The following is a 19,189-nucleotide window of genomic DNA, read 5'->3' as shown; positions in this document are numbered from 1 at the left end:
TGAAGAAAAGAATCATAGATGGTAGTACTTGGCTCCCATACCAAATAACAGATGGCGCAACTTGGTTTCCAAGGACGATGAAGAAAAGAATTATAGATGACAGAACTTGGCTTTCATACCAAATAACAGATGGCGCAACTTGGTTTCCAAGGACGATGAAGAAAAGAATCATAGATGACAGAACTTGGCTTTCATACCAAATAACAGATGGCACAACTTGGCTTCCAAGGACGATGAAGAAAAGAATCATAGATGACAGAACTTGACTTCTATACCGCTTCCATACCAAATAATAGATGGCGCAACTTGGTTTCCAAGGACGATGAAGAAAAGAATCATAGATGACAGAACTTCGCTTTTATACCAAATAACAGATGGCGCAACTTGGTTTCCAAGGATGATGAAGAAAAGAATCATGGATGACAGAACTTGGCTTCCATACCAAATAACAGATGGCGCAACTTGGTTTCCAAGGACGACGAAGAAAAGAATCATAGATGACAGTACTTGGCTTCCATACCAAATAACAGATGGCGCAACTTGGTTTCCAAGGACGACGAAGAAAAGAATCATAGATGACAGTACTTGGCTTCCATACCAAATAACAGATGGCGCAACTTGGTTTCCAAGGACGACGAAGAAAAGAATCATAGATGACAGTACTTGGCTTCCATACCAAATAACAGATGGCGCAACTTGGTTTCCAAGGACGATGAAGAAAAGAATTATAGATGACAGAACTTGGCTTTCATACCAAATAACAGATGGCGCAACTTGGTTTCCAAGGACGATGAAGAAAAGAATCATAGATGACAGAACTTCGCTTTTATACCAAATAACAGATGGCGCAACTTGGTTTCCAAGGATGATGAAGAAAAGAATCATGGATGACAGAACTTGGCTTCCATACCAAATAACAGATGGCGCAACTTGGTTTCCAAGGACGACGAAGAAAAGAATCATAGATGACAGTACTTGGCTTCCATACCAAATAACAGATGGCGCAACTTGGTTTCCAAGGCGACGACGAAGAAAGAATCATAGATGACAGTACTTGGCTTCCCATACCAAATAACAGATGGCGAACTTGGTTTCCAAGGACGACGAAGAAAAGAATCATAGATGACAGTACTTGGCTTCCATACCAAATAACAGATGGCTTAAATTGGTTTCCAGGGCGATGAAGAAAAGAATCATAGATGACAGAACTTGCTTCCATACCAAATAACAGATGGCAACTTGGTTTCAAGGACGATGAAGAAAAGAATCATAGATGACAGAACTTGGCTTCCATACCAAATAACAGATGGCGCAACTTGGTTTCCAAGGACAATGAAGAAAAGAATCATAGATGACAGAACTTGGCTTCCATACCAAATAACAGATGGCGCAACTTGGTTTCCAAGGACGACGAAGAAAAGAATCATAGATGACAGTACTTGGCTTCCATACCAAATAACAGATGGCGCAACTTGGTTTCCAAGGACGACGAAGAAAAGAATCATAGATGACAGTACTTGGTTTCCATACCAAATAACAGATGGCGCAACTTGGTTTCCAAGGACGATGAAGAAAAGAATCATAGATGGCTGTACTTGGCTTCCCTACTAAATAACAGATGGCGCCACTCGGTTTTCAAGGGCGATGAAGAATAGACTATCTTACTCCCTTGTTCTCGTATCCTTGTACTAGTTTACAACGCAGTCTTTTCTGGATATAACGGCTCTTTGACCCCAAAAGTTTGATCTAGAAAGACGAATGTGTGAGAGGTTATGTGAATTGTGAGTTCTATGTTTTGTGAACCATGGATATGGTGGGGTTGAAGTGCTTTTACGTGTTGGGCAAGCTTTTGGGAAGGTGCATATTCAAGCTAAACTGAATTAAATTCAGGAAAGTGTTAAAGTGAAGAGCTCGAAGTATACGAAGAGTATGAGGTGAACTCCAGTTTTGGAATTCTTGATGGTAAGACGAAGATGTGGTTTCGTAAAATTTGGGGTTTCGTTAAAGAGGGCTCATGACTTACAGATTTTGGTATTCAACTTGCAATAGCATAATTCCTTTTTCTAAACCTAAACTTAAGTTCTAAGACTTTTAGATCTGAATTTTAGGTGCTGTTTTAAATGTTTGGGTGTTGTCTACAACCGAGTTTAGTGCTGTGCTTTAGATCTAAGTCTAGGTGCCATGTTTTAGACAGTTCAGGTACCGTGTGCCGTGCTTTAGACCCCCAAGTTTAGGTGCCGTATGCCAGTGTTTTAGACCCCAAGTTCAGGTGCTGTGTACCAGTGATTTAGACCCCAAGTTCAGGTGCCGTGTGCCGTGATTTAGAACCCCGAGATCAGGTGCCGTGTGCCGTGATTTAGACCCCCGAGTTCAGGTGCCGTGTGCCGTGATTTAGACCCCCGAGTTCAGGTGCCGTGTGCCGTGTTTTAGATTCCGAGTTTTGGTGTTGTGTGCCGTGTTTTAGATTCCGAGTTCAGGTGCCGTGTGCCGTGTTTTAGACCCCGAGTTCAGGTGCCGTGTGCCGCGTTTTAGACTCCGAGTTCAGGTGCCGTGTGCCGTGTTTTAGACCCCGAGTTCAGGTGCCGTGTTTTAGACCCCGAGTTCAGGTGCCGTGTTTTAGACCCCGATTTCAGGTGCGGTGTTTTAGACCCCGATTTCGGTGCGGTGTTTTTAGACCCCGATTTCCAGGTGCAGTGTTTTAGACCCCGATTTCAGGTGCGGTGTTTTAGACCCCGATTTCAGGTGCGGTGTTTTAGACCCCGATTTCAGGTGCGGTGTTTTAGACCCCGATTTCAGGTGGGGTGTTTTAGACCCCGGGTTCAGGTGCGGTGTTTTAGACCCCGGGTTCAGGTGCGGTGTTTTAGACCCCGGGTTCAGGTGCGGTGTTTTAGACCCCGGGTTCAGGTGCGGTGTTTTAGACCCCGGGTTCAGGTGCGGTGTTTTGGGCCCCGGGTTCAGGTGCGGTGTTTTAGACCCCGGGTTCAGGTGCGGTGTTTTAGACCCCGGGTTCAGGTGCGGTGTTTTAGACCCCGGGTTCAGGTGCGGTGCTTTAGACCCCGGGTTCAGGTGCCGTGCTTTAGACCCCGGGTTCTGGTGCCGTGTTTTAGACCCCGGGTTCTGGTGCCGTGTTTTAGACCCCGGGTTCTGGTGCCGTGTTTTAGACCCCGGGTTCTGGTGCGGTGTTTTAGACCCCGGGTTCTGGTGCGGTGTTTTAGACCCCGGGTTCTGGTGCCGTGTTTTAGACCCCGGGTTCTGGTGCCGTGTTTTAGATCCCGGGTTCTGGTGCCGTGTTTTAGATCCCGGGTTCAGGTGCCGTGTTTTAGACCCCGGGTTCAGGTGCGAAAACTTTAATTTTAAATATTTGGTAAAAATATTTAAAATGAATGTTCGACAGGTGATCTGTTTGCAAAAGTTTTACGAAGTGTAATGGTTCTTGCACGTGTGGTTTGTCGAGATATGAAATTTGCTTCTAATTCCATAAAACAAAATTACTGTTTAGCTGTGTGATGGTCTAATGGTCTTTATTAGCAAATGTTAATTTTCTGCGTTGGTCAGCGTTAACTTGCAAGGCCCAAAGGCACAGCCTAAAGATAACGATCCCATCCCTGAAGGAAATAAGCAGAGGAAAGTGTAGTTTAATATATATACTTTAATAGGTTTGATAGGAATTTGTTGCTAAAGCGAAAGTAGGGAGTGGTTTCCCCAAGTTGCTAGAATTAGCATGTACGATTTTTTAAAATTGACTCCTTTCTGCTGGAGGAATGAACGCAAATGAGGTCTTGCCAACGGCATTTTCTAAGTAATTTTTAGTGATGCTCATTATTGAAGTAGCGCATGGAGAATTTTGTTGGAATTAGCCTTGCCTTCCGTAGTCTAGTATCAGTACCTAAGTTTTTAATGTTGATCGGAAGCTGGAATGTGGTGGTTTATTTGGTAACATTTTTCGACTGGTGTTAGTGAATTCCTGTGTAGTCTAAGGAAGTTTTTTGGTAAAACTTACTGATTTTAGTTAACTTTTCAGTATGTTTTTCGGTGTTTAAGCTTGTTTTACCGGTTTTAGTTGATGGCTGTTCAACCGAGATTTTTCGGTGTTGAAGCTTATTTTACTGGTTTTAACTAATAGCTGTTCAGTCTGTTTTTCGGTGTTTAAGCTTATTTTGCTGGTTTTAGTTAAGGAATTTTTTTAAGCTAGTTTTTCTGTTTTAAGCTTATTTTACAGATTTTAGTTGATAGCTGTGCAGCTTAGAAAGTTTTATCGGTGTTCAGTTTTATTTTACTGGCTTTAGATGATAGCTGTTCAGCTTTGAAAGTTTTTTCGCTGTTCGAGCTTGTTTTACTGGTTTTAAGTATGATAGCTGTTAAGCTTAGGAAGTTTTTTCGGTGTTTAAGCTTACTTTGCTGGTTTTAGTTGATAGCTGTTCAGCTTAGAAAGTTTTATCGGTGTTCAGTTTTATTTTACTGGTTTTAGATGATAGCTGTTCAGCTTTGAAAGTTTTTTTGCTGTTCGAGCTTATTTTGCTGGTTTTGGTCATAGCTGTTAAGGCTTAGGAATTTTTTTCGGTGTTAAAGCTTATTTTACTGGTTTTAGTTGATAGCTGTTCAGCCTTTGAAAGTGTTTTCGCTGTTCAAGAATATTTTACTGGTTTTAGGTAAGATAGCTGTTAAGCTTAGGAAGTTTTTATGGTGTTTAAGATTATTTTACTGGTTTTAAGTAGGTGTTCAGCATAGGAAGTTTCTTGGTGTTTAAGCTTATTTTACTGGTTTTAAGTAATAGGTGTTCAGCTTAGGAAGTTTTTTCGGTGTTTAAGCTTATTTTGCTGGTTGTAGTTGGTAGCTGTTCAGCTTAGTTTTTTCGGTGTTTAAGCTTATTTTACTGGTGATTGCTGTTCAGGTTTAGAAAGTTTTTTCGTTAAAGCTTAACTTACCGGTTTGTTTTGATAGCGGTTGTCTTAGAAAGTTTTTCTTTTGGTGTTTAAGCCTATTTTACTGGTTTCAGTTGTGATAGTTCAGTCTTAGTTTTATTGGTGTTTTATTGGTGTTAAAGCTTATATTACTAGTTTTAGTTGATAGCTGTTCAGCTTGAGTTTTTTCGGTGTTAAAGCTAATTTTACTGGTTTTAGTTGATAGCTGTTCAGTCTTGGAAAGCTTTTTTTGGGGTTTATTTTACTGGTTTTAATTGATAGCTGTTCAGCTTGAGTTTTTTCGGTGTTAAAGCTAATTTTACTGGTTTTAGTTGATAGCTGTTCAGCTTAAGTTTTTTCGTTGTTAAAACTTAGTTGATAGCTGTTCAGACTTAAAAAGGATTTTTTGATAAAGCTTATCTTATTGGTTTTAGTTGACAGCTGTTCAGCTTAGTTTTTTCGGTTTTTAAACTTGTTTCACTGGTTTTAGTTCAGTCTTAGTTTTATCGATGTTAAAGCCTTTTACTGACCGATAAAAGCCTTACTGTTTTTAAGTGATAGGTGTTCAACTTGAAATTTGTCGGTTTTTAAGCTTATTTTACTACTATTGACAGTTTAGCTTAGTTTTACGGTGTTACGGGTTTACTGGTTTTGTGATACCTGTTCAGCTTAGAAAGATTTTCGGTGTTTAAGCTTATTTTACTGGTTTTAGATGTGATGGCTGTTCAGTCTTAGTTTTTTCGATGTTTTAAGCTTATTTTACTGGTTTTAGCTGATAGCTGTTCAGGTTTCAGGTATTGCAGGGAATGGTTGTTTAATTTTGAACTTGTTCTGGCCCACTGATTAGGCCCAAGGAACTGTCATTGCACTCGAAGTATTTTTTAGTAGTTTTTTTAAACTCGGCATAAGCGTTTTAAACACTGCTGAAATTATTTGTTGCTTGTAGACAATATCCCATTCCATTACCACATCTGCCAAGACCGGTTGATCTTCCCTTGTCAGTAGTAATTTACGTAACCGTTAATAATGAAATTTCCAGATAAGGGCCTTTTGGACATAATCATTACTCCAGTCCAATGAACATTTTGATGTTTTTAGTATAAATATATTGTTTTAATGAAAAACTTGAGCTTTACTTGAGCAAGAAGCAATGAACTTGTGAATTCGTAAACAGATTACCAAAATCTTTTGCTTTTAAGACTACTACGTACTCGGAATACATAAGGTCCATCGACTGAAAGCCACGTGAAGGATGTTTATAGAACATTCAACCAGTTTAGTGAAAACTAATATTGGAGGGTGTCTTAGGAATATTCTCTTGCATTGCAGTACATAAGCACTGGCGAAAGGTGCGGTTATTAGTTCAGATAGTAATACAGTATTCATAAATATCCAAGCCTTTAGGCTGCATTAAGCTTGAACACAAGGGGGTATGGTGATCTTTGAGTCCATACTGATTAGTAGCAGCATTTTTTGTAGGTTGCACTTGGTCTGTGGTGGTTGTAATACCAGTATTATGTTGTGGTAAGGAAGGTGGAAAGTCAGTTATTTGACAGAACGAGTGTAATGCTATTCAAAGGAGGTTATCTGATTCTTAAGACAATAAGTCCTTGTACAGTTACAATGTCTTTGTTCAATTATGAATCGTGAAATATTTGATAACTTTGCAAATATTCCATACTGGGTCTGTGAAAGCCTCACATTTTTGCATAAGGCAGTGTGCTTAAGTGCATATAACTGCAATTTCAATGTAGTACATTGTTGTAAGGTTAATTTTTTCGCGTATGTAGCCTAATATGAAAAATTAAGACGGTGCACTTGAGTTAGGTACTGAAGTGTCGACTTTTAAGTTATAAAATTTGAAATCAGTGTGCTGTACTTTAAAATTGATTAGGGAAATGTAGGTTCAGAAAAAATAAAAAAAAAATCCTCAGTGCTGTGCATGTTTAACTTAAAATTTTGCTTAGTTTTAAAAAGAGGAATTAAGAATTAACTGCCAGATATCTATGGAGTTAAAGGTATTGGGCTGTAACGCAGCGTAATAGTAATCAATACGACGCACTTTTCCATTACATTAGTTTCCTATACCTGTTAGAACTAGCCATTCTAAGTTGTGTAATTTTGTTTAATTTTCATATTTTGAGATTAAACAGAAGACTTACAATAGCAGTTAGATGAATTTCCATATGTCCATTGTACTGTAAAATGAGAAGTGAGCTGGAAATTGAATTTAGAACTTAACACGATATTTATACATTACTGCCAAGCTTTGCGACTAGACTAGCTTTCGCTTTTATAACAAGGGCCGTAGGCTTGATAAAAAAAAAATACTGGACTTCTAATATTCTATATTCTTTTGCAGGTAAGCACTGTACGTCTGCCACTTATTCGTGAAGAATGGAACATGAAAGTACTTCAGGGATAAAATATCAACGGCATGGACGTTTTTGGGAAAATTGTGAATTGGTAATATTTTGTCCCGTCCTTTAATTGGCACATGTTTTTATGGCACAAAAGTGAAATATAAGCCAGTCATGATGAACAGAACAGAGTTGGATAGCTTAAAAATACAAAGATGAGAAACCATACTCGAAGTGTCATATGCTGTAAGGTGTACTAAGCACGAATTTCTCTTGATTGGGAGTATAATTGTATTGCATTTGCAGGTATCCAGACAACTATTATGGAGTGATCAGTGGACACTTTTCTGTGGACTGTGTATTATAAGAATGATCACACACTCCTTACAGAATTCTTAAAGGTAAGTTTCACGGGAACCTCACAATGAAACCTTTTGATAATACAGAAATGTTGACAAATGCTATTTTTAATTGTAACAGGTGATTAAAGGGGAACTTTTCTAAGTTTTAACTAGTTCTGAATCTTTGCAGGTGTAAGACTGATATCCAGTTTGAATGCTTAATGGCTTGTTACATGAGCACAGTGCGTCACGTTTCAAGAGTTTCCTCATGAAAGGTAAGTTCCAAGTATGGTTTTGAAACATAGAAAAAATTCATAATTTCAAATTACACTGAAGACATACGGTATAAGCGCTTAGGAATAGGGTCATGATTTTGATTAGGTTTATTCTCCATAGGGGGATAGTGTCGTCAGTGCACCTCATGCGGTGCATCGTAGGCATTACTTGAGGTTCTTTGAAGCGTCTAGTCGGCCCTTAGCTGCAACCCCTTTCATTCCTTTTACTGTACCTACGTTCATATTCTCGTCCATTTTACTTTTCACCCTTTCCTAATAATTTAAGTGCTATTGCGAGGTTTTCCTCCTGTTACACCTTTCAAACCTTTTTACTGATGACCTCATAGGTCCCAGCGCTTGGCCTTCGGCTTAATTTCTATATTCTATAATACTGATTACCTTTAAATTACATTTTTATGGTATAAAGAATAAGCACTAGTTGCATTTTTGTTTGAGGGAGTAATAGCATTTTCATTCAACATTGTGCTTTTTCCAGTGAATGATGATTTGATCACTTGTCTTGAACAGACTGAATTTAACATGATCAGTAGTTTCTTGTAAGATGTATAGTGATAATTTGTGAAAGTGGTTTGATTTGTAGGTTTTGTTTTAATGGTATTCAGGATTAGTGATAATTTTAATGGTATTCAGTTTTTTTAAACCCAAATACTGCTAGCATTTGGATGTAGAAAATTATGAATGAATTGCCTCGAGTCATAGGCTCAGCTTCAATTTTTTTAAATGAAATCATCTGTAATTTAACAGCCGTGGCCGTAATAAGGCGTGGAGTTCAGAGTTGTATGTTGTAATTTATTAAATATTAACTTTTTTCAATAGACTAAAATAGTTGAGTAAACGGTTGAGAGGGTTAGAAATGGAGATGAGTAAATAGTAAGTATGGTAAAAATGCTTTAATCACTCTGAAATCTAGGTAAAGGGAAATGCTAGCTAGTGCTATTAAATTGCTGAGTGACTTGCACTAGTTGGTAGGCCCCTTTGTTAGGCAAATGAGGCATCAGAGTACTGTATGAATACTTCATTTCAGCAGTTAAAATATGTACTTTAAAAATGTTATTTTTTCATGGACAACCCCCACCCCCCCCCCGCCCTCTCACCAGGCGAATTGGTTTATCAGTCAAGTTTTAAAATAAATGTGCAGTGGTGGTAATACAGTAGAAAGTATATTCTTGTTTTACCTGTTAAGATCTGAACTATTCATTAAGTATTCATAACAGTAATACCATGAACGTAAGATTAGTGTTTTAACTTTATGGAATTGGGTTTACGCAAGTGAAATCAGATTTGCCGTAAATTAGCACCCCATTCTAGATAGTACTCTTCGGAGCCCTACAAAGTAAAAATTGACTGGTCTCGAACTTTTAGTAACAAACTTCGACTTAGCTGTCTCAAACTAATTTATCGTAGCTTCAAGTTGACATGCTTTTTCATAGTTTCAGTGGAGAATCTGGGTTGTGGATTTGTTAAAGGTTAATTTTATTTTACTTGCAGGAATTGAATGATCACGAATGACAGTTGAAGTCACCGAAATAAGTTGGATCAACGGACTACCAACTAGAAACCTTAATGAAGTAACTGCAAAAGTAGATTGGAATTATTTACTGCAATCAATCTGAACAACGAAGCAGCTTCGAAACCTCTGCAATTGCTGCCATATCTAAGACCAGAGTTTACATGAGTGTTCCATTTCCCATTTAAAGAAACTCTCATTTAAAGGACCTGTTTAAAGCATCAACGCCTGAAAGCCTTGACATGGTGCTATATCAGAAGGGGCTTAAGTTTCCCTCTGCCAAAAGTGAACCGCCATGCCTATCCAATGTGCACATGTAACGATGGAAAGTTAGTACTAGAGATGCTGTTCTTCCCAGCCACTTCCGTATGCCCTCTTTGACACAGGATATACTGTGGTTTAATGAACTCCGGAGCGGTAAAAGCATCTCGTGGATGCGCTCCTTTCACAGATTTCATTAAAATGTTTGCTGTTTCCAGTTAAGAGGCAAAAAGTTAATTGCTTGCAGAATTAAAATTTTTTCTCTAATTGTCAAATTTGGAATGGGGTCCATATCAACTGAAGAATGTAGATACTTTACCTATAAAAAGCTGGAAGCATTGTTTACAGTGGTATAGGTTGTTTCCTGCTATTTAAGCATGAAATTCCGATATAGTACTGAAAACCAGTTGTCTATAAAATAAGGTTACTCGGGAAGTTGAAAAAAACTAGATTCAGGTATCACGCAAATCAAGTATGCAGTACGTAGATCGTAAATAAATTGTATAAAAATGATCTCAACCGGGTTAGAAAATGTTTCCTTAGACATTTACTAGTGATTTATAAAACAGTAACATGTCACATTCTCTCGCAAGATAATCAAATCCCGTAGTTTTTTTGTGACGGTAGACAGAGGTAATAATTTCAAGTTGACAGTAAGCGAGTGCAGTGTCAGTTTCCAATAACTTTTTAATTTTTCATGCTCATATCACAAAGGTAAATTACTCGAGGACGTATCTGAACTATTTTTATATTAGTGTCAAAATACAATATGACCGGTAACCTATGACCTTATCACTCACAGATTTATTCATTAGGCCTTTTAACACCTGTGCATTACTTAGTAGATTAAAACTACTATAGTAAATTTTCGCAATGTGTACACGCATTTTTAATGTCTCCATATTTAAATATTCAGTAGCTAAAACAGGTGGGGATTCTTTCAAGAGTACGACCTGTATCAAAGAGGTATTTTGTCGTGTATTAGTTTGTCGTGTATTAGTTTTCCTGCTAATCCATCAAAAGATTAATAACAGTAAAGGTGCCAAGTAACGTAAGCAATCCTAAGATAGCTTGACCTGAGTTCAGATAAGTTTGTGCGTCGATACTGGATCAAATATCAAAGGGGTGAAAGCGAGAGGGTTACAGAGTTTGATGCCAAAAATTACCAGGATCTTGAAAAATAAGCACTTTATATTGACTGCCTGCTATTTTATTTTGGCAATGGTATATCCAATTCATCAAGGGCCACTGAGTATTCGTTGAGTTAGGCTGGAAGCTGAGTTGGGAAGAATTGGCATTTAGTGACTAAGTTAAAGTTTTACAGTATTTTTTATAGTAATCTAAACTTTCATAGTAATCAGGGCTTAATTACAGTTTACATAAATATTCAAAGCATGTCGTGCTTTAATGCTGGCCCGCCTGAGTTGATTTTATAATTCTAGATTAGGCAGAAGAAATGATAGCCAGGGGTCATGTCGGTTTTGTTTCGATTGAAAGGAATACCAAAGCGTGCAAATTTAGATTTTCCAGTCAAAAAGGGTCATTTCGAAGACTTGTAAAGATGGAACGACTAGTTAGATTTTAGTAAGAGGCTATGTATAAATATAATTGTAATAGTTTTTTTAGTGTTATGGTTTAACTTTAGATTAACTCAGGAAAACTGAAATTGTCATTTGTGCATTGTGAATGTCGTATGCATTTCTGCTACGTCTCCTGGTGGTTTTACTTTTAATATTTTTAGTTGTGTTGTATTTACCTGGATGGAAATTGAGATGTACCCTAATTTTGGTATGTAAATTGTATACTTTAAACAAGGTTGAAACTTGCAACGCACTGTTAACATTCAATGAATTTAAGTTAAGTATCTTAAATGTGGAAGTCGACTGCATTCATGTAATTTATTGGATTTGTTTCCGTTGATGTTACCACCTGGAAATTCTTTATGGAGCTTAATGCTGTGCTTTTTGTTGGGTTTTCTTATTTCCCTCTGCTCAACTTTTTCAAATAGAGCTGTGTGGATTCTAAGTGCTTCAAGCATGTCTTGCAAAGTTGTTGATTTTTTCCAGTAAGGAACTCTCATTGCTTTTACTATGGAATTCTGAATTGCATTTGTGGGTTAAACCAGTATCTTGTAATATGTAACATTTTCATTTTTACCACAAAACACGTCTATTACCCTTTCAGTTTGACGGTCTAGACCCGCAAGGTCCAGCTGATACTTTTGCCAAGTAATGTTATAATTTGCTCCCAATTTCACTCCTTTATCCACTGCTTTGTCATGTTTTCCTCATTTTGTCTGGTCTTTGCCTTGCCTTCAGTTTTTCACCAGGTTTTGCATATTCCTTCAGTTACTTTCTGGTCCCACAAAGCTTCCATCAAACGTTTCCTGCAAGGTTTTGCCATCTCTCTAGTTTTTAATCGGTGTCATTTGCATGCGTTCCACGCCTTGAATCAGTTTGTCATGCTTTTTACACGTTCTTGGTCGGGTTGTCTGTTTAATGCTTTCCACATGATCTTGCTACCATGCTGCCCTAAGTGGAAAACTGCGGAGTCTGCAAAATTTTCGAAAATGAGATAGGCCACCTATTGGGCTCGTGAAAAACTAATACACAAGTTACTGCAGTTTCAGAATGATTCTTCAATGCTTTCCACGAGTATTTAGGGGGTCCCATTTGCAGTATATGCAAAATTAGTAAGGCAAGGGGGTATCTATCATTTTTCTAAGTTTTGTATTTTTAAGATACTGCAGTTTTGCAGTTTAGGGCAGCATGCCTTCCACAAGGTTATGTATTCCATTAGATACCTTTGTCTTGCTTTAAAAAAAAAGTCAGTCTTACAGTATCTCGTTAGATTCAGTCAGTCTACACGTTTTAGCATTTAATGCGCTGTTCTGTCATGTTTTCAAAACCAATACGTCACGTTTTCCTTTTACGTGGTTTTGTTTCATACATTCTATAAAGACTGTCTTGCCATAACTTGCATTCGTTCTCATGTTGCCATGCCTTCTGCACACTTGTCAGCTTGCTGCGTACGTTCTGTATCAGCATGCTGCATACGTTCTCTTATTAGCTTGTTGCATACGTTCTCTTATTAGCTTGTTGCATACGTTCTCTCATTAGCTTGTTGCATACGTTCTCTCATTAGCTTGTTGCATACGTTCTCTCATTAGCTTGTTGCATACGTTCTCTCATTAGCTTGTTGCATACGTTCTCATATTACTTTGTTGCATACGTTCTCATATTACTTTGTTGCATACGTTCTCATATTACTTTGTTGCATACGTTCTCATATTACTTTGTTGCATACGTTCTCATATTACTTTGTTGCATACGTTCTCATATTACTTTGTTGCATACGTTCTCTCTCATTACTTTGCTGCATACGTTCTGTCAGTAGCTTGTTGCATACGTTCTTCATAACTGAGAAAAGTTCTGTTGACATTACTCCAACACTTCTGTCTTAGGTACTTTTGTGCCTTCAAAAGGTTTGGTTTTAATCACGCATCGTCGAGATTTGACACGGTTCTGCCGTGCCCTCCTAAAGGTTTAAACGTGGTGGTCTTGTGTACTTCAGTAAGTTCATTACTATTCACTGTTGAGTGGGGATCTCTAACTTATTTTGCTCTTGTTTTTGAATACCGTGAATACAAATTTTCGGCACTGTAGTAACAAATTTAAGAATAAAAAGTGTATGCTTTAAAACCTTGTTTAAAGTTAATCCAGATTTTAGTTATGTCTGCTGCTGTTAAGGTTTGCAAAAAGTTTAACTTGGAGTAATTTTATAATTCTGGAATGACAAGGACTACATTGCTTCAAGTGATTTTTTTCTAAGTTATTTTTAAGTCGAAATTCCCATGTATTCAAGAATTTTCCCTTGTATATGCTCTAGAATAATACTTGATGAAATAATGATTTCAAACTAGATGTAATTATAGGCCTCGTTAGTGCCTTTTTAAGACTTCATTAGAAAACTTAAATTATACTGTTAAATTATTCTTAGAAAGTATAACTAGCATGGTAACTTCAAGTTTATTGAACTTGAGCCAACTAATTAGTTTGCAGAATTCAACACCCCCCCCCAGAGCTGAAATTTTAGATAAACTGAAATAAAAAATCAAAAAAATATTGCTTCCAGCCTGTTAGAAATTGTTCAGTGTCAGTTCCTTGTCATTCCAGAAATGTAGCCAATCCATTTTTTTTAAGGCAACTTGAAAGTGCTGAAAGACTGGTTTAGGCTGCGTCCACACGATCGAGCTTTGTTCGACGAACTTCGTCCGGTATGACGTCAGAAGCGGGCAAAGGTCTGACTTTGCCCGCTGTTTCTCCGCTTCTGACGTCACATCGGACAAAGTTCGTCGAACAAAGCTCGATCGTGTGGACGCAGCCTTAGGTAAGGTATATTGCACGTAAAATTACTTCTCTATCCCGATTGATAAAGTCGTTGATTCTTTTTTTCCGCTCAAAATTATCTTTTTTTTTTACCAAGAGGTACTTTGTAATTTAGAGAAACATGTACAACGAACAGGAATTTAAATAAAAAGCGGCAATATATCAAGTATTTTAATATCGTACGAGACCTGAAAAACACATTCTTGGCAAAGAGGGTGTTCTCATATGACTATTCTCCCCACACGTCCAAACCACCGTCTCCTCTCCTGGTACCTACAGATGCCTTTCCTGGTACCTACAGATGCCCCATTCTCTGAAAAAGCACCATAAAAGCTTCTAGAGAAGACCTCGTTCGCACTTAAGACTCTGAACTGCTATTCGCTTCCCGTGTACAGAAATTACAAACCCATTCTTTGTTGGAGTGAGAAAACTTCAAAATGGCTGTGAAATAATCTATCCAGAAATAATCTATCCAGTTTCTAACAAGCGAGTGGTTTTCGCTATTAACAAACTTCAAATATCTCTTCACCTAGTTTAGAAAATGGTTTATATGGACTAAACTTTGTCAAAGTAAAAGAGGAAATCCAGAGATTCTTTTATTGTAAAACTGCAATGCTTTAAACGATACATTTTAGAGGTATAATCATTGTAGAGATTATTCATCCATAAATGCAATACAAACTACAATTACAATGACAAAAATAGTTCTCTCAATACGAACCCCATTTTCTAAAAGCACTAAACAGTTCTTAGATGCCAGGAAACTGGTTATCTTCACTTTAGGTCCACCAGTTTGAAAAATAAAATGGGAAACCAGCCTCATTTCCTTCTTTAAACATGGCGGACCGAAAGAAAGCAATACCTCAGAACTTTTCCGAGCATCTGCATTGTTTAAATATTTCAGATTTTGGGAGTCAAATTTGTCTGATTGCGTATGTAAATAGTTCTGAAATTTTAAACAGGAGGAAGAGGAAAGCCCACCAAGGCCCTCCCCTAGCCCACCTAGTAACAGATTTACTGAAAAATTTGATTCTGAACGAGAAAAAGTTACTAGGCCCTTTATTTTTATTCTTTACAAACAATATAATTATGACTGCAATTTTAAAACCACAATTGTCTGTGTACAGAATTTGGTAAAATTTCAATAATTACATTTAGCACAAATTTTGCAAAGATCACCTGGGATCCAATTCGTCAATTTCAACACATTTTGTTACTCAAGACACTCGAAGCTCCCTCAAAAGCAGACAGATCTCACAAATGGTCAAGTTATCCCTCTAATCTTTACCATTTTCTGTCCCTGATCGAGACGGGTAAAAGTGGGTTCGAGAGAGATAACCGGACATAAATCTGACTATCCCAGACGAAATAAGCAGAGTGGACCAAGGTACGCCGTCTCCAAAACACATGAACCACCTAAGTCACTTTAGACTGAGCTGCAGGATTAATCCCCCAGCACCAGATCTCTTCAAAGCTAACATGACAGCCAAACACCAGAGCAAGTTGGAACAGTACGTTAATACCTTTCAAATTGACCGATGGAAACATCAGAACCGTTTTCTTGACTGGTTTCCTTACCAGTTATGCAGATCACAAGAGAGCCTAACCTCTCTTCCCCGTCCACCTCGAATTCATGATATTCTCACCGAAGCAGAACACTTCTTCATAGGAAGTGCAATCTACTTCCTCCAAAAAATCACCAACTTTGACCATACTTTACCTATAAATAGCATAACACAGCACCATATGGTCTGTATGACCTGGTGTTTGCATAATTCAATTCTTTTCAAAAGGTGTACATCAGCATTTATGTAATATGCCTCTGAGAGGTCCTTGGGTAACATTACAATAGCATTTTCCTAATCAGTGACTTCGTCTTTCTTTAGAAATCCACTTGTTACTTTAATGGGTCAATATAATGACAGCAGAGTTACCTCGAAACTTCTCTCATCTTTGGATACGATTTCCACTGAAATCCTTTTGAATTTCGTTATGTATTCTAAAGTCTCTGAAAGTGAGATCTATAACTTCCGACGAATTACCATGCAGCCTTTGGAAAACATGCCTATCTGAATTTTCAAACACTTCGTTTATATCCGAGAATGCAAAAGCTACTTGCACTTTTGTACGTATATCAAATACGTTAATCTGAAAGTACAGGTAAATAAGACTTCTAAATTGATAGCAACTACTACTGGAGAAGTTTCATTGTTCTATTTATGTCGTTTATGACATATCGAGGATTTGGCTGGAACTGCCTCAAGACTAGTAAATACGTAAAGCAATCCTAATATCCCCCAGTCTAATCCGATAAACTATCCAAAACCAGACTCGAAATGAGACCTGTTTTGCTACATTGTATATGAAGGATCTAAATCTAAACCAAAGCTTCCCTCTTACTCATTAGAATGACAGGTAATGAAGAACCCTAGTTCCAATGATCATTACCATTGGTTTCGACACTTGACTTATAAAATCAATCTTCTGAAAAATACCCCATTTACATCGTATGGGTACAAAACGCCGATGCCTCAAAACTACGGCATTACCAGTCAAGAATCACTAATTTTAGGCTCTCCATTTCAGCTATAATTAACCTATGTTACAAGAACATTCCATTTGAAGCAACAAAGGCGTAGTAAGGATAGTCATTAATACTACTAGCAGTTATTTCCCTTTGACTAAGAAAAGCTCCATATTGTCCTCAAAGCATTTATATATGGAATATGTTACTTTACAGATATGTTGCTTTACAATTTACAAATATGTTGCTTTACAATTTTTTAAAGTAATATTCCTTATTCATAAACTTGATAAAAATAATGCTGATATCACTGAAGAATCCGCGACCCAGTGAATTTTCTACCACTAGTTGTTCAAGCAAGACACCCAGAACAAATATTTCTGAGTATACGAGTATTAGAGTCTAAACTGGCAGCCTTTAGAGAATTCCCAAGAGTTCAACTGCTTACATGACTCAACATCAAACAATTCCGTATTTGCAATTTACTGATTCTAGTCTCTCAAGTGCGCATCAGTACACGTAACAATCGCTCAAGGAAAGCTTGAACCTTCAAGAACTCCATCACCAAGAATATTATATGACTAGTTAGGTTTTGACGAGACTGTTACTGTTACATTCACCTAAATGTCCAGAAGTTTATCAAGTAACGACAGGAAATGAGAGAACCACCAACGCTGCTATTGAACTTTCATTTTCTAACACCTTGAAAGACAGATGGCTATCCTTTAGACTCATTTTACAAATGCATTTATGATCAAATCTCAAAAGGAAATTATCATTGCTTTACCACTGGAAAATTCAAAACTATTTTCACCAGTAAAACCTGACCAGTTGTTAACAGGTACCTTGACTCTCAAAACGCTAAAAAAAAATCAAATGCTGAATTGGAAAGAAGCCAAAGCAACAAATTTCTTGAATGAACCTTAACCAAAGCAAAAATATCTACTATATATACAAGTGTTCCCAAGTGTCCCCCAGATAACTTTCAATTGTACCTTTATTATGCTACGAACAGTCCACAATTATTTCTAAGAACATCCGAACTGAACAAAATGCCATTTTGGAATGCGAAATAACTAGTTTTCTTCCTTGATATTCATACCACCACCACCACTGACATTTCCCAAGGCGCTGCACAAGAAATAATAGACCTATTTCAACCAAGAAATAGTCGCCTACTTCAACCAAACTTAAAACTCACCCATCTGCCAACAGATTTTTGGCCCTAAACAAGGCCAGGCACTTGAGAAATTTGCAATAACTTTGGCAGCCTTGTACATAAGCAATGATCCAAAAGGAGAGAAGTCAACACAAGCAATTAGAAAATAAAAATGCTATATTTAGGATTCAAAAACAATGATTCAAACGAACGATTTAATATCGAACTTTCATAGACTATGGTGTTGCTCTAAGCAATAACATTATTGCTGTTAATGTCTTTCATCATCTTCCAATTCTCATGAACACCACCAAAGCAAGCCAGTGCTGGCAAAAAAAAAAAAACAAGGGTGAACAACCAAATCTTTCAAAAAAATATCCACTGCTGTAAATGCCCGACTAAAATCGGTGCTGAAAACTCAAGCCAAACTAAACCAATGCTGGAAACTCAAAACGAGTCTAAACCAGCGCTGAAATCATCAAGCCAAGCAAAGTTGAAAACTCCAAACAAACTCACTCCTCAAAGCACTACTCAAACAAAACCAAAGTCGAAAATGAAAGGCCAAGCCAACTCTGAAAAATTAACCAGTCAACGCTGAAAACACCAAACCAAACCAACGCTGAAACCACCGGACCAATCTAAGCTTGGAAAAAACAAACCAAATTTGAAACCAAAACCAAACCAAACCGCTGAAACTCCAAAAAACTAATGCTGAAAAAAAAAACGCTGAAAACTCCAAACCAAACCAACGCTGAGAAACCCCAAAAAATTTAACTCTGAAAAAACAAACCAAACCACCGACGAAAACACCAAACCAAACCACCGCTGAAAACACCAAACCAAACCAGTGCTGAAAACACCAAACCAATCTCAAAAATCCTCTGGAAAACCAAGCCAAATCAATGTACTGTATATAATACCAGAGCAAACCAACCAACGCAGAAAACACAAAAAGCATACCAATGCAGACTACGAAGAAAAACGTTGAAACCAACATACTAAACCAATGCTGAAACCAACAAAGCAAACCAGTGTTTTAAAACAACGAAATGACGTTTAAAACGAACGAAACCGGTACTTTGAATGCAAAACAAAACCAAGTCAATAAAAAAAAACGAACAATGACACTACGAAGAAGCCAACCCTGAAGTACACCACCACCAAAGTTGCAAATACAATTGTCAAACTAAGATACTCCAACAAAAAACACAAAAAACCCAGATAAATAAAACTTCTAAAAAAAAAAAAGCCTTTTCAGTACTTCCCTTTAAAGGGAAAAATTGAATTACGACACTATTCGTTATCTTAAAACTCGAAACTAAACCTTCCAAACCTTGTATAAACTAGTTTACAAAGAGCAATGACAATGCTGCCTTCCAAACAAAGACGTCAATGCCAACAGAACCTTACAAACATTCCAAACAAATATGCTGTATAACATCATCACTGCTG

The 19,189-nt window shown here is 37.5% G+C and overlaps 1 long non-coding RNA gene across 1 annotated transcript; it reads left to right on the top strand.

The window, feature by feature from the left end:
* The first annotated feature begins 1,700 nt into the window (after nucleotides 1–1,700).
* Nucleotides 1,701–13,367, top strand: LOC136846549 (uncharacterized). The gene is made up of 5 exons (XR_010855440.1): nucleotides 1,701–1,962; nucleotides 7,264–7,367; nucleotides 7,568–7,662; nucleotides 7,793–7,877; nucleotides 9,387–13,367. It is a non-coding gene; the product is annotated as an uncharacterized lncRNA (long non-coding RNA).
* Nucleotides 13,368–19,189: the final 5,822 nt, after the last annotated feature.

This window comes from Macrobrachium rosenbergii, chromosome 15, assembly GCF_040412425.1.
Source record: "Macrobrachium rosenbergii isolate ZJJX-2024 chromosome 15, ASM4041242v1, whole genome shotgun sequence".
Lineage (NCBI taxonomy): Eukaryota > Metazoa > Arthropoda > Malacostraca > Decapoda > Palaemonidae > Macrobrachium > Macrobrachium rosenbergii.
Note: the sequence above shows the minus strand (reverse complement) of the source record. Positions and strands in the feature narration are given on the sequence as shown.